The sequence below is a fragment of the Thermobia domestica genome, chromosome 5 (genome assembly GCF_964235325.1).
Source record: "Thermobia domestica chromosome 5, izTheDome1.hap1.1, whole genome shotgun sequence".
In the NCBI taxonomy this organism is placed as follows: domain Eukaryota; kingdom Metazoa; phylum Arthropoda; class Insecta; order Zygentoma; family Lepismatidae; genus Thermobia; species Thermobia domestica.
The window spans coordinates 243,536,280-243,549,524 of NC_137458.1; positions in this window are offsets into that span (position 1 = coordinate 243,536,280).

The window sequence follows — 13,245 nt, forward strand, 5'->3', positions numbered from 1 at the left end:
TCCATGCTCCACGTTCTTTCGCTAACCTCTTCTTCTTCTTCTTCAGATACGACTTTTCTGTTTTGATATCTCCATTAATTGTAGTCTTCTCCCCTCCCTCTTTTTCCTCCTGCCACTATTACCCTGTAGCCCATCCCTCATGATACAGTTCCTTCTTAGCCAATTGGATTTGGTTAGTTAAGTTACAGTTGAGTGTCCCTTTCAGCTCCGAGGCTACATGAGATATGGACTTACAGGAAAATGTGGGATCCAAACTATATTAATTAATATAATAGATTATTATATTATATTATATTATATTATATTATATTATATTATATTATATTATATTATATTATATTATATTATATTAATAATCTAATCTAATATAAATAAAATAAAGAGTTTGTTTGTGTGTTTGTCTGTCTGTGTGCGGCCTGGGGACCAGAAGAGTGGAGCAAAAGTTACTAAATTTTAGTCACGAATACTTTGGTCCAGGCTCCAGACCAGAATAAAACATATTTGTCAAAATTCGAACCAGGGGGTCTCAGGGGGGCGTTTACCAGGACATGTAAAAGTAGTAGAAAATGACCGATATTAGTGTCGAATTCATAGTTTTCACGGTCGCTGAAATCAATGGTGAAACTCCGATCGCATTAACTTCCAAATTCACGCTATTCGGCTCCGGGCCGGGGGTCACCGGGGGTGAGTGGGTGAGATACCGAGACACATAAAACTAATCCAAAATGACCGATAATAGTGTCAAATCCATAGTTTTCGCGGTCGCTGAAATCAATGGTGATACTCCCACAGGCATTGACTTCCAAATACAGCCCCCGTGCGAAGCATGGGTATATTCAACTAGTATATAATAATATAATATATTAATATAATAATAATATAATCTATATATATAAAAGAGAACGCACAAATCCTTTGTTCCCTCATCACGCTAATACGGCTGAGCCAATTTCTTTCATTTTTGGGGGGTTATTAGGATTTGGACCCTAGATGGTTTTTATCATATCACTTTAATTTTTAATTACCAGTGTCTTGAGATAATTGACCATTCAAGTGTCCATAACGTACAAATCCTTTGTTAGTTCATCATAGGTAAAAATAAACGTATTTATATGCAACCCGCATGACCGTGTCACTCGGCGGGTTAACATAAATGACAGGCGATATAATGTTAACATTTACTGCAATCTACTATGGTTTTTATCATATCACTTGAAAGCGAAAAAGTAAAAATTATCTAAGTAACAAAGTTTATTGCGTTCCGGGGTGACCGCAGCGAAGCGGGGCGGGTTAACATAAATGACAGGCGATATAATGTTAACATTTACTGCAATCTTCTATGGTTTTTATCATATCACTTGAAAGCGAAAAAGTAAAAATTATCTAAGTAACAACGTTTATTGCGTTCCGGGGTGACCGCAGCGAAGCGGGGTGAACGCTGCTAGTTATTTTAATATAATAATTAATCAAAACTATATTATAACGTGGGATCAAATATATATTAAAAAGGTTGGGTGTGAATTTATCCCCTTCTCTAGAACATTTCAATATGGATATTATAAAACATTTCTCAAATGTGGAGTAGTATTCAAAATGGATTGAAACAAGTATTAAAGTGTACCTGCAGTACTTCAAATGCTGTAATTTATGGCCTGTTATCTTCAAAGGAGCTTCATAAGGAAACTATTTATTGGCAATCATTTCTGTTTTTCAACGAAATAACCATGTCGTTGTTCTCTTTAACTCTCAATATTTCTAATTCACTTTGAACAGAGGCCAAAATGTCGTCTTTTCACATTTGGGCTTCTCTATTTATAGTACTTACGTCTGATCGTTGTCTATGATTTTTTTTTTCTCAAAGCAATCGTACTGCTTTTCTGACGGTGAGATCACACAGCCATGCACTATTACATTACTGTGATTTCATTTCATAATGACGTTTTTGCATGTTAGGAAAACATTTTGTATGATCTCTATAGTTTGCGACAGGAAAAGTTTTTTTTTTTTTTTCAGGAAAGAGTTGGGGAGCCCTTTAAGTGAGTTAACTTATAAGTAATAAAGATACAGCAAAAGATATCGAAATGTTGAGGAAGGAGATGGATTGAATTGGTAAATAGCGTCTCTGTCAGCAGCGAGGCTCTATGAAACTTTGGATTAGGAACTAACTAACTCTATGGCCTATGGAACCCGGAGGTTCAATGCAGCATTCACAAAAGCTCTCCACTGACTTCTATCCTTAGCTAACTGCATCCAGTTTCTACTTTGTATTCCAATCTCTGAGAGATCCATCTTAATATTGTCCTCCCATCTGCGCCTAGGTCTTCCTAATGGTCGTTTTCCGATTGGTCTTCCAGACAAACTGAAAGCGTTTCTACTTTCTTCCATTCTAGCTACATGACCTGCCCACCTAAGCCTCCTAGACTTGATGACCCTAACAATGTTGGGTAAACCATATAACTTATGTAGTTCCTCGTTATGAAGTTTCCGCCATTCCCCATTCCCGTTCCTCTTGGGTCCGAATATTCGAAACTTTGGAATAAGATTTATATTAAAGTAAATTCTACAATTTCGTAAGAGTTTAACGAAGAAAATCATCGAAGATAAAAAAAAAACACACACAAATCAATATATCTCATCGAGCCAAGTATAGGTATTGTTTATTTACCGACGTCTCGTATCATTCCTCTACAATCTATTTTTGGTAAACTGTAGACATGCTAACCGCTGTACTGATTCTAAGAAGAGTGGTCAGATGAATGTCTACCATCCTAGACCTTCTTGAGAACTTGCTCCTCTTCATAGGTGAGAAAAATTATTCACACTGTATATGATATAATAATAATAATAATAATAATAATAATAATAATAATAATAATAATAATAATAATAATAATAATAATAATAATTATTATTATTATTATTATTATTATTATTATTATTATTATTATTATTTATTTTTTTTTTTTTTGAGTGAATCCAGAGCAACATAAAAACGAGTCAATGAACCCCATGCAGTCCGAGAGTTTGTCACGTCTGCTCTATACAAATATTATCTACAATATGTAGTAGTTATTTCCCCATAATTGACGAAACTCTCAACTGAGAATAAAGTGGATTTCGACTGTTCTTGATATTTATTTTTTTGGTGTAATTTCGTTACTAAAATCACCTCTAAAATGGCGTGAAAAACTTTGAGAGAACCTGTATATAACAATATTTGTTGTCGTACCGCTTGTGAATTTTAAACGTGGCTACTTCACTATCTTTTCTGTCTACTACACAATAATGTCCGCACGTTTCGTATCGATTACAACAAAGTGTCAATGAGAACAGTAAATTTTCTCTTGTTTTTATTTTAAATATAGATTCACTTTCACTCCCATATTAGTTCCTTTTTCAAATTACCAGAGCATGACATTTTTAATATTCAAGACTAGTGCTTAAACAGTCAGCTTCCCATGATATTTCAAAGAGAGTGATGAAAAAGTAACAGGACACTTATTTCCCAGACCCTTTTTTTCCGCCAACTCCCTTGACTCGGCGCGCGTGGGCGCTTGGGAACGAATAGTTTCCTCCTCTTACATTTTTTTTTGTGTACTCCCTTCCCGATGTAGGTGATGTACTGCTCTGAAGTTTTGTTTCGCATGCTTTTCCCTCGTGTAATGAATTTAACGCGTGCTGTGTTACAAATTAACCGCTCGCAGGGCCTACACGTGTTTACTGAACTTGAAACAGTTTGATGGAGTAAATATAATGAAAGCGGTTAATTTCTTCTAATATTCTTTTTCTTTTTTCTGGTTAACTTTCTTTGTTTCTGTTTTCACAATCGAATAATAGTAGTAATATTAATGAAAATATAAATCAACAGGGTTATTAGAATTTATTTAGAATCAATGTCCATGACCTCAGTTTTGAAACCAAACTTCTGATAGCAATCATATTTGCTTTAAAGTATATTAGCATATGCTATAAAGACTTGCAGCATAATGCTGACGTTTATGTTTGCATTTCTTTAACCAAATAATACTGCCCTTCCCCGCTGGTCTGCTGATTAGCGCGCACGCCTTTAGTTTACGAAATCGCGCGTTCGGTTCCGGGTAAGAGAGAAAATTAAACGCATTACGGTGGTTCGGAACCCTCCTTAAGCTTTAAGACCACTTCTCACATAGCCTTGCTGCTGAAAAGGTACTAAACTCAAACCAACCAACCAAAATAAAATCAAACCAAAAAATTTTATACACGTTGTCAATGATTACTATACATTGTCAAAATAAATCTAAAATAACTATAAATTTATTACGGATACTTTACAATATTCACAATAAATAGTGTATACATGTAGCGGGCATAAATGTAACCAATTTAGTTGTTTCTCTGGTCTTCAATGTTATTTTCGGTTTTACAAATATAATATAATACTTTGATTAATTAAAGCCTTCTTGATCTAGTGGTTGGGTGGTTACGTATTCGATTTCCGGTGAGGAACCTTGAAATTTGAAATCAATACGGTTGTTCTGATTCCTCCTGAGATACTCGTTCGGATTACTCCTCATGTGCCCCTCAATATTGAAAAGGAATACTTAAATTTCAACAAATGTCAGAAGCCCAAGTTAGACAACCCAAATAACTCTTCTATACTCCAGGTTGCATACCATTCTGCATGTGGGAAGAACAGACACTAGTTCTGTTAACGAATGAATCTGTGGCCGCTATTTTCCGAATAGAGAAATAAAATTAAGTTTCGGCTATACAATTACAATCGAATAATATCTACGTACGTTGTAGGTAATACGTTTACCTATATTGTACACAAAACTCATCAAATTCGATTGTATTTTGCCAATCGAATGTTAGATCGAAATATTTTTTTTAAGAGTTGATAACTTTTAACGACAATTTGTAATTTGTAATCAAATTCTGTATTAACTGTCTGTAAATGGACTCTTATAATTTCCCATTCGTAGTTGAGTGTTTTTGAGTTTGAATAAGTCGCGGCTGTCAATCGTTCTAGCTAGTGTTTGTTCATTTCCTCAACTTTCTTTCTTATTAGATGAATTGAACATCTGGAATGGTATCTTTTAAACATTTACGAAGGTAATCCATAAAAAAGGAAACCTCTTGGTGTGAAACCGAAACCACAAATCATGTGCTCAAAAGATCTACGGTGTTCTTATTTTTCAACATATTCGCTCTATAGGCTTTAGCCCTCACAGTGCGATGTTATTTTTTCTACACTATCAACATGTTATTATCGGCATTATTTTTAACAGTGTATGACAGTGTCTTCGAGTGTATTAACAGAAATTGACAAGGTGCTTTTCGGAGAGGAGTCCTACTAGAGCACTCAGTATAGTCAACCTAATATCCAAAGACTTCCCGATATAACCATTTTATGGATAATATTGCAACTGCTGATTAGCTAGGAAAAAATCTAACTATTAACTATTAGCTATAAATTTGTTGCCAATTTCTAGCAGCTTTTTATCATGATTTCAATTCATAAATTTCTATTAGAAAAATATGAATTAAGAGAAAGCGTACTTTACTATTTTTTCTAATTCTTCTACTTGCATAAGCACTTATATTGTCACATCAGAGTCGGTATAATATTTGTATTAATCTCATCTATGCGTCACGGTGTTACAGAAAATCGGAAATTCGAATATTCCAGTAATTAATTTATATATGATTTATTCCGGGTGTTTTTTAGCTTGACGCCATTATAAAGCCAACATCACAACAATAATTGTAAAGGAAGAAAACAATTCAACATATTTTAGTACGTATTTCTAATCCATAAGGTCAAACGGTACCATAAACATTTTAAGCGTGAATGGCGGAATTGTATGATTTGAGAATATCAGAGACAAACTTACAGAATATTTTAAGTTAGAACATTAAATTTAGGAAATGGTTTTACTAGTTATGAATTTAACTATACTATTAGCTAAGTATAGCCATTTCTAGCTGGATTCTGTGCGTCATTTACTATTTTTTGGAGGCACCTATTGAAAACACTGACTACTCCTCAGTTTGAATCAATCAACGATACTTTATAGACGTGTACATATGCTATAAAACTAAGACTCCTGCTGACTGTGAGGTGTGGAATGTGGTTTTCCACTTGTTCCTGAATTTGAAAGACTATCTTTTGAAAACATCTTTCAGCTGGCGAATTCAAAGATGCTTTAAATACTTGTTTGTGACAGAGCACAATGACTGAAAAGAAAAGTTTGTTTTACGCTATGATTAGTGTTTGAAAATGCGTGGAGAATATGTAGCAATGTAGAGTAATATACTTTTGTTTCCGTATGCAGTTTATGTATAATAAATCTTTTACACATATGATCATCACGTTTCACACGGAAACTTAATTCCTTCTCGATTACCTCGTTATATCCCAAAGGCATTTCTATTTTGAAACAACAGATACAGTAGCTTCCACCTTTTATTGCTAATACACTCATGATGGTGGAAGGTATCTTTTGTTTCAAAGTTGAAATGCTTTTGGAATTAGCGGTGCAAATCTGTTTTCAACATTGAGGGGAAGGGGGAGCAAGAAAGACCGTTTCCATTTTTTTTGTTAAGCTATAATCAAAATATTTGTGAAGTCGAAAAACAATCCTGTGGAGGATCAGGGAGCAGAGTTGTGTTCAAAATTGAGAGGCCGTCAGATTTGAGGCTTATTCTGGGGGAACATCAATTTCATCTCACTTTCCTTTGTGTCAATCGGGCACAAATCATTACATTTTTTTCCCAAATAACACATTTCAAATCGGATTAATGGGGGGGACAGTGCCCCCAGGTCCAAGGTTGGAGGCGACATGTTCCCCTCATCCCCCGAGATTTGCGCCAGTGTTTGGGATGTATGAAGGTCAACCAGATGAAATGAAAGTTTTCGTGCATTATGATGTGAAACATGAAACCAGTTTAAGGCAGAGTCCAAATCATCATACTGTGTTTAATGCTCTTCCCCATGAACCACATTAATCATAGACATGCCACTTATCAGGAAGAGTGCTATTCAGTTGATTTCGATGTCATACATGCTTAGAGGAATAGCCACGGGGAAACAATGTGCTCTTGGTCACCATGCTAGCGTTCGTGTTCAATAAAAGTGTTGAATTCTTACATCAAATGAGGAGTCTTGATAACAGAATATGAAAGAAAGAAATATTTAAATAATTTTAAACAATGTCAGCACGTTAAAAATAAAAGAAATTAAATATCTGCTTTGTTACTTTTATTTGCCCAATTGGATGAGATTTCATTTCCATGCTATTGGATAATTTTTATCTGAATTTGATTTTCTCTTCGATTTTATTTTAAAATTGAAATTACGAGCTTATAGACAATAAAAAATGTATGTATAATTTATTGTCAAACTAGCTCAAATGACCCTTCTTTGGACGGGCAGAATATGCTTACGGAAAATATTTGAATACCCTTATCCACATAGGATACGCATTTCAATAAACGTGTAATTAAGAAAGCTCCTAAAGTACTCTATTTTTGACATTAACTTTGAACCTTTCTATCCCCTTAGGACACGTCTATTAATCAGAGAGATATGATAAGAACCCAGGATGAGGTAAACATTAACTACTTTTTAAATTGAATTCAAACTGTTCAGTATTTTTCCTGTGATGCGAGCAGAAACAATCGAGCACGTCGATTTTAATGAGTGGAGGGGAAAAAAATGAAAATGACTCCAGTCTCGGCCTTAAAGTGGAAATTTTCAAAACCACTGGGACAAATAACTGTTTATTTTTACTACTGATCTTCATTTTCATGGCTGTCTTTTAGGGTGGTCCGATTTTTTTTTTAAATTTTGACTGGCCAGGTTACGGAGTAGTATTCCACACAGAAAATTTGGATTTTTTTTGGTCAACTCCTTCCTTTGCCTCATTGGACTTCAACATTTTAATATCTGCTGATATGCAACCCGCACGACACTACGAAAGAATTATTCTGCAAAACTATTATTGTTTTAGATTTCGATTTGACAGATTGCAGAAAAGTTGCCTCGTGTTAGTGGTAGTCTACGCAGAAGATTTGGATTTTTTGGACAATCCTTTCCTTTGCCTCATGGGACTTCAATACTTTTATAGCTGCGGCCAAGCAATTTTTATAGCGACGAAAAAAACATGTGCTGCACAACTATAACCTTTGGTTCTTTTTCACACTGAAACATTCTGAGGCTGAAAATAAAACGCAAGAAAAAGGTGAGATGCGATATTGTTCCTATGTGGTTAAAAATTACAATCAATTATACGAAGAAATTGTATTGATGTTTTGAAATATCAATATTCATTATGAATATTCAGTAGGTCATGAAAAATTGTTCATAAACCTTTCCTTGCAGCTCTTAGTTCGTTTTGGCATACACACTCCGGGACTCCTCAGAATCCACCACGAGGAGGTAGCTGCAAATCGAGTTCCACAAGCCCATCCACTTGTTTCCGTTTTTTGGCTCATTTACAATTAATAGTCTTGCTGGAAGTCAAACTTTTGCACTTATTTCAAGACTTTAATTTTAACGGCATAATTCAGAAATTTATCGGGATTAAATAAAAACAAGAAAGAGAGAAAAGATATATTAAGAACTATGAAATATTTCAAAGATTTTATCACGCGTTCTTCAAATAAATTTTAATCATAAATGTAATTTGAAATATAAAATAAACGTTGATTTTTTAACTTATGAAACTCATATCAATATACTAATGTAAAAATACATAAAATTCCTACCTGCCATCTGTTATGAAAATAATAATGCAAAATATAAAATTTAATTTTTTTAACATCGCATATGCACTGATTTTTGTTTACTGTTATTAAAATTGAGAAATGAAAAAACCTAAGGAATGAAGGGAGGAAATCTTGTGAATCGGTTTTACTAAAAAATACAGAAGTCAGTGGTATGTTTATTACTTTTTGTGTATCTTTTGTGAACGTGTGTACCTACCCATAGTTCGGTTCCTTTTTAAGTTTTCCCGTTCATTTTCAACGTTTCACTAAGACGTTTGTAAAATAGATTTATTGAAATATACATGCTCTTTCTTTCGTCACATGTATAAATCACTTTTTCAAAACTTCTTAAATTTACGAAAGTACAAAGGTATATGGAGCTGGGTATACGCTACAGTTTTGAAAAAGGTCTACTGCAGAGATTCTCAACCTTTTCCAGTGGCGTACTACCAAAGTAAATTAATTATTAATTTCGTCATAAATTGTATGTATCACCAATTGTCCCTCGCGCACGAGCATTGGTACGCGTACCACAGTTTGAGAAACCCTGGTTTAGTGTATACCCACCAAAAATTTTAGTTTTATGATTCTGGTTTCGACTCTAGTTTTAATTACTAATGTGAGGATGGCTTATTAAAAAATGTTTGAATACTTACAGGGAAGGGACAGCATGGATGTATGTGTACAGTATTTCCAGGAAATGTTATCTTATCTACATCTATTTATTATTGTCATAAATAGGGGTGTCCATCCTCCCAATGGCTTGGGCGCAACCCCACCAAATTGTCCACCCTCCCTACCAAATTTGCCCTACTGCCCGCAAATATAGCTTTATTTCCCTCAAAATTTGCCATTGTCCTTTTTGATTTACCATTTTCAATGGGAAGTTATGTCACCTAAATAATCTTTCAGGCCTAACATGCACCCTAAATTCCATCCGTGGGTACATCTGGTCATAAACGAGAGAGAGAAAAGAATGTATGTAGTGTTTTGTGGATAACTGAAATTTGGTGAATTTAATCCCAGTTTACGAATGTCAAATGAAGCTAGATACTTGTGAACGAAGAACTGCGTAATTTATGCTATTAGTTTCAGACAGTGTCAGCGGCTGCTTGATTTTTTGTTTGCGAGGGGTGGGGGTGGGGACAAGAAGCAAGCGAAAAGGCAGATACATTTTTTGGGAGAGGCGGCTATTTTTTCTGTACCGAAAAGAATATATAACTTGATTTGCATTGAAATACATCATGACTGGGGAAATGTTAGGCTCTGGGGACCATCTTAGTGTAATGGTCCTGTTTGATCCATTACAGCATTTTGTGTGACTTTGTGTGTTCCCATTTTCCTCATATTAACCAAATTTAAATGTTATTAATTATTATTAATGTTGAATTTGAGTCATTATATCAATCTAATCTCCAAACTAAGAGATGACATGAAATTAATCTGCACCATTGAAATGTTGGCAAAATTGATAGTGAAATTAATGCCTGTTTTTATTCTTCTATTTTGACCCTTGAAGTTCGATCTTTGTATGTTAGAAAAGAATAGTTTGGCATATAGAGTTTTGATATGTGTAAAATGGTTGATTGAAGTGTATGATACATACGTTTACTTATAAATCGGTAATTTTATGTATTTTGTTTCTGGACATACTGTAGTAATATAAATAATGTTCAGGTAAATCTAGACGTCCGGAATCCATAAGGATTCTGTGAATGGATCCTTTCCTATTATTATCATATACGTATGATTCCTATCATATCATATCAGGAACTTCTATTTAATTCTGAAATAGCTCATACATATAGCGATTGCAGTTACAGTTTTAATATCGATATTGAGGTGCTGATTTTATTGTGTAATGCGTTGACTTTAAATTTCATGTCTGATAGGCTTCATGTTGTTAAGGGAGATCATTTATGAAATATTCTACGACGAAGATGATTAATTATATTAGATATAAATATTTGATGAAGTGGATCAATGAATAAAGCCCGTCTCACACGGATCTGAACTAAGTCCTCAATCCAGGTTACAACTTGACAGTGTTGCTTAACTCAAACTTCCATGCAATTTATTTTATCCTGAGATGATGTAGGGGTCTCAGACGATCCCTAAAACTAGGTAGGTTTTACCAACAGAGCCTCTCGTGGTCGCTGTATTAAACAGACGAAAAACATTTGAAGAATGTGTTACGCGTAGGACAATCAACTGTCGTAATTGTAAATATTATTGTTTTTCTATTTCAAAATATGAGTTCATCCGAAGAGGATGAAATAGCCGTAGCAGCGATATCTGCTCTGTTGTCGACACAAAATCCGCCCTCCCCTCCCCCCAAAGAAATCCATATTTTCAGTGGTGAATAATTAACTATAAGATCCTCGTTTCTACAATATACAGGATGGGCCATTTTAATTAATCCACGGAAATATCTGAAAAATGATAAATCATAGAAGAAATTTTTGAAGTACACGTTATATATTGCTAAGGGGGAAAACCAATTCCGCCAAAAGTACCCCTCCCCGCCCCCCTAAATGGAATAACGGGGGGTAACTTTGAAATGTCAAATAGGAACATGGGTCGAGTAATACCTCGTTCGAAAGGTCTTGGAAAACTAAGTAACGCTGTACTAAAAGATGTTCCATATTGTGCACCGGTTTCAAAATGGCCGCCATAATATGGTTCGGAAACTCCAGTACCCGTAGTGTGAAAACCATGGAAGGTAAATGAATGGAACAAAATTGAAATACGTAAATATCATAGGGCATATCGAACGGTGTGGTCCCTGTGTTCCCAGTGGCCTCCCTAAAGGGGTCTTGGGGGCTAACTTCAAAACTTCAAATAGTAACATGAGTCGAGTGGTACCTCGTTCGATAAATCTTGCAAAATCTAACATATTGCAGGAGAAAACGATTGATGTGAAATGGCAGTGTTCTCAAAAGGCCGCCGAAAGATAGTATCCGTGTCAGAGAAAAGGTTTAGTACCCGTAGTATGAAAGCGATTGAAGATAAATCCACAAATGAAAAACTGGAGTAGCTAACTGACGTAAGGCACATCGAGAGGTGTTGTCGGGGTGACTCCAAGGGCCAACTGAAAGGTATCCGAGGCCAACTTGAAAATTTCAAATAGCAGCTTGAAGCGAGTAACATCACGTTACATAGACAAATTAATATCAAACAGCTTCTGTAAGAAAATTTTCGACATGAGACACCGTTTTCAAAATGATCGCAAAGACATGGTGACTGTGTCTAAGAAAACGTCTAGTGCCCATAGTATGAATACGGTTAGACATAAATGAAAATAACGAAAATTAAATAGAAAAACCACGGAGGCGTTCCAAGGCTCGAGAATAATACAACAGAGATAAAAATATTAGAGTAAAATTGCCATAATGTATAGAGAGAAATCCAAGTCCTGCAAAATAATCTCTCCCTGCGCTCTGTATGTGAGTGGGGTGGAAAGTAAAGTGAAAGTTCAAACGAGAACTCTACTTTAATTCGTAAATTAAGGCTAACCTTACAAGTTACAAATAGGTATGGTGTGGTTGAAACATTTGTTTGTAAGAATGACGCTGTAGTGACTAAAAAAAGAGAAACTTTTATGCAATGCGTGCTGGTTATTCAGAAATCATTTCGGGGATATACGTACACACCGTTTCGTCCCTCAAGCTCACAATATGACATGAATGCTAATAGTTAATCAAAATGTAACTGTGGCCATCCGCGTTAACTTAGTGCATTAATTCTCTATGCATGAAGTCTGCCTTCCAAACAGCATTGGGTAGGTCAAGCGTACGCCCGAACCGTTGTCCGGTCGGACATTGAAATTTTGAAGTTAGCCCACAAGACCCCTTCAAGGAGGCCACTGGGATCACAAAGATTACATCATTCGATATGCCCTATGATATTTACGTATTTCAATTTTGTTCCATTCATTTACCTTCCATGGTTTTCATACTACGGGTACTAGAGTTTCCGAACCATAACACGGCGGCCATTTTGAAACTGGTGCACAATATAAAACATCTTTTGGTACAACGTTACTTAGTTTTCCAAGACCTTTCGAACGAGGTATTACTCGACCCATGTTCCCATTTGACATCTCAAAGTTACCCCCCCCCGTTACCCTCATTTAGGGGGGCGGGGAGGGGTACTTTTGGCGGAATTGGTTTTCCCCCTTAGCAATATATAACGTGTACTTCAAAAATTTCTTCTGTTTTATCATTTTTCAGATATTTCCGTGGATTAATTAATATGGCCTACCCTGTATATATATATATATATATATATATATATATATATATATATATATATATATATATATATATAGATAGATAGATAGATAGATAGATAGATAGATAGATAGATAGATATACAGAATAGACTAATCAGAATTCCATACGCTATTGAAATTAGTAACTCCGAAAATTCGGCAGCGAGATACGAACATGAGGGAGGCTGTATCAGCTGAAAAAAGGTCTATAGATCCTTGTA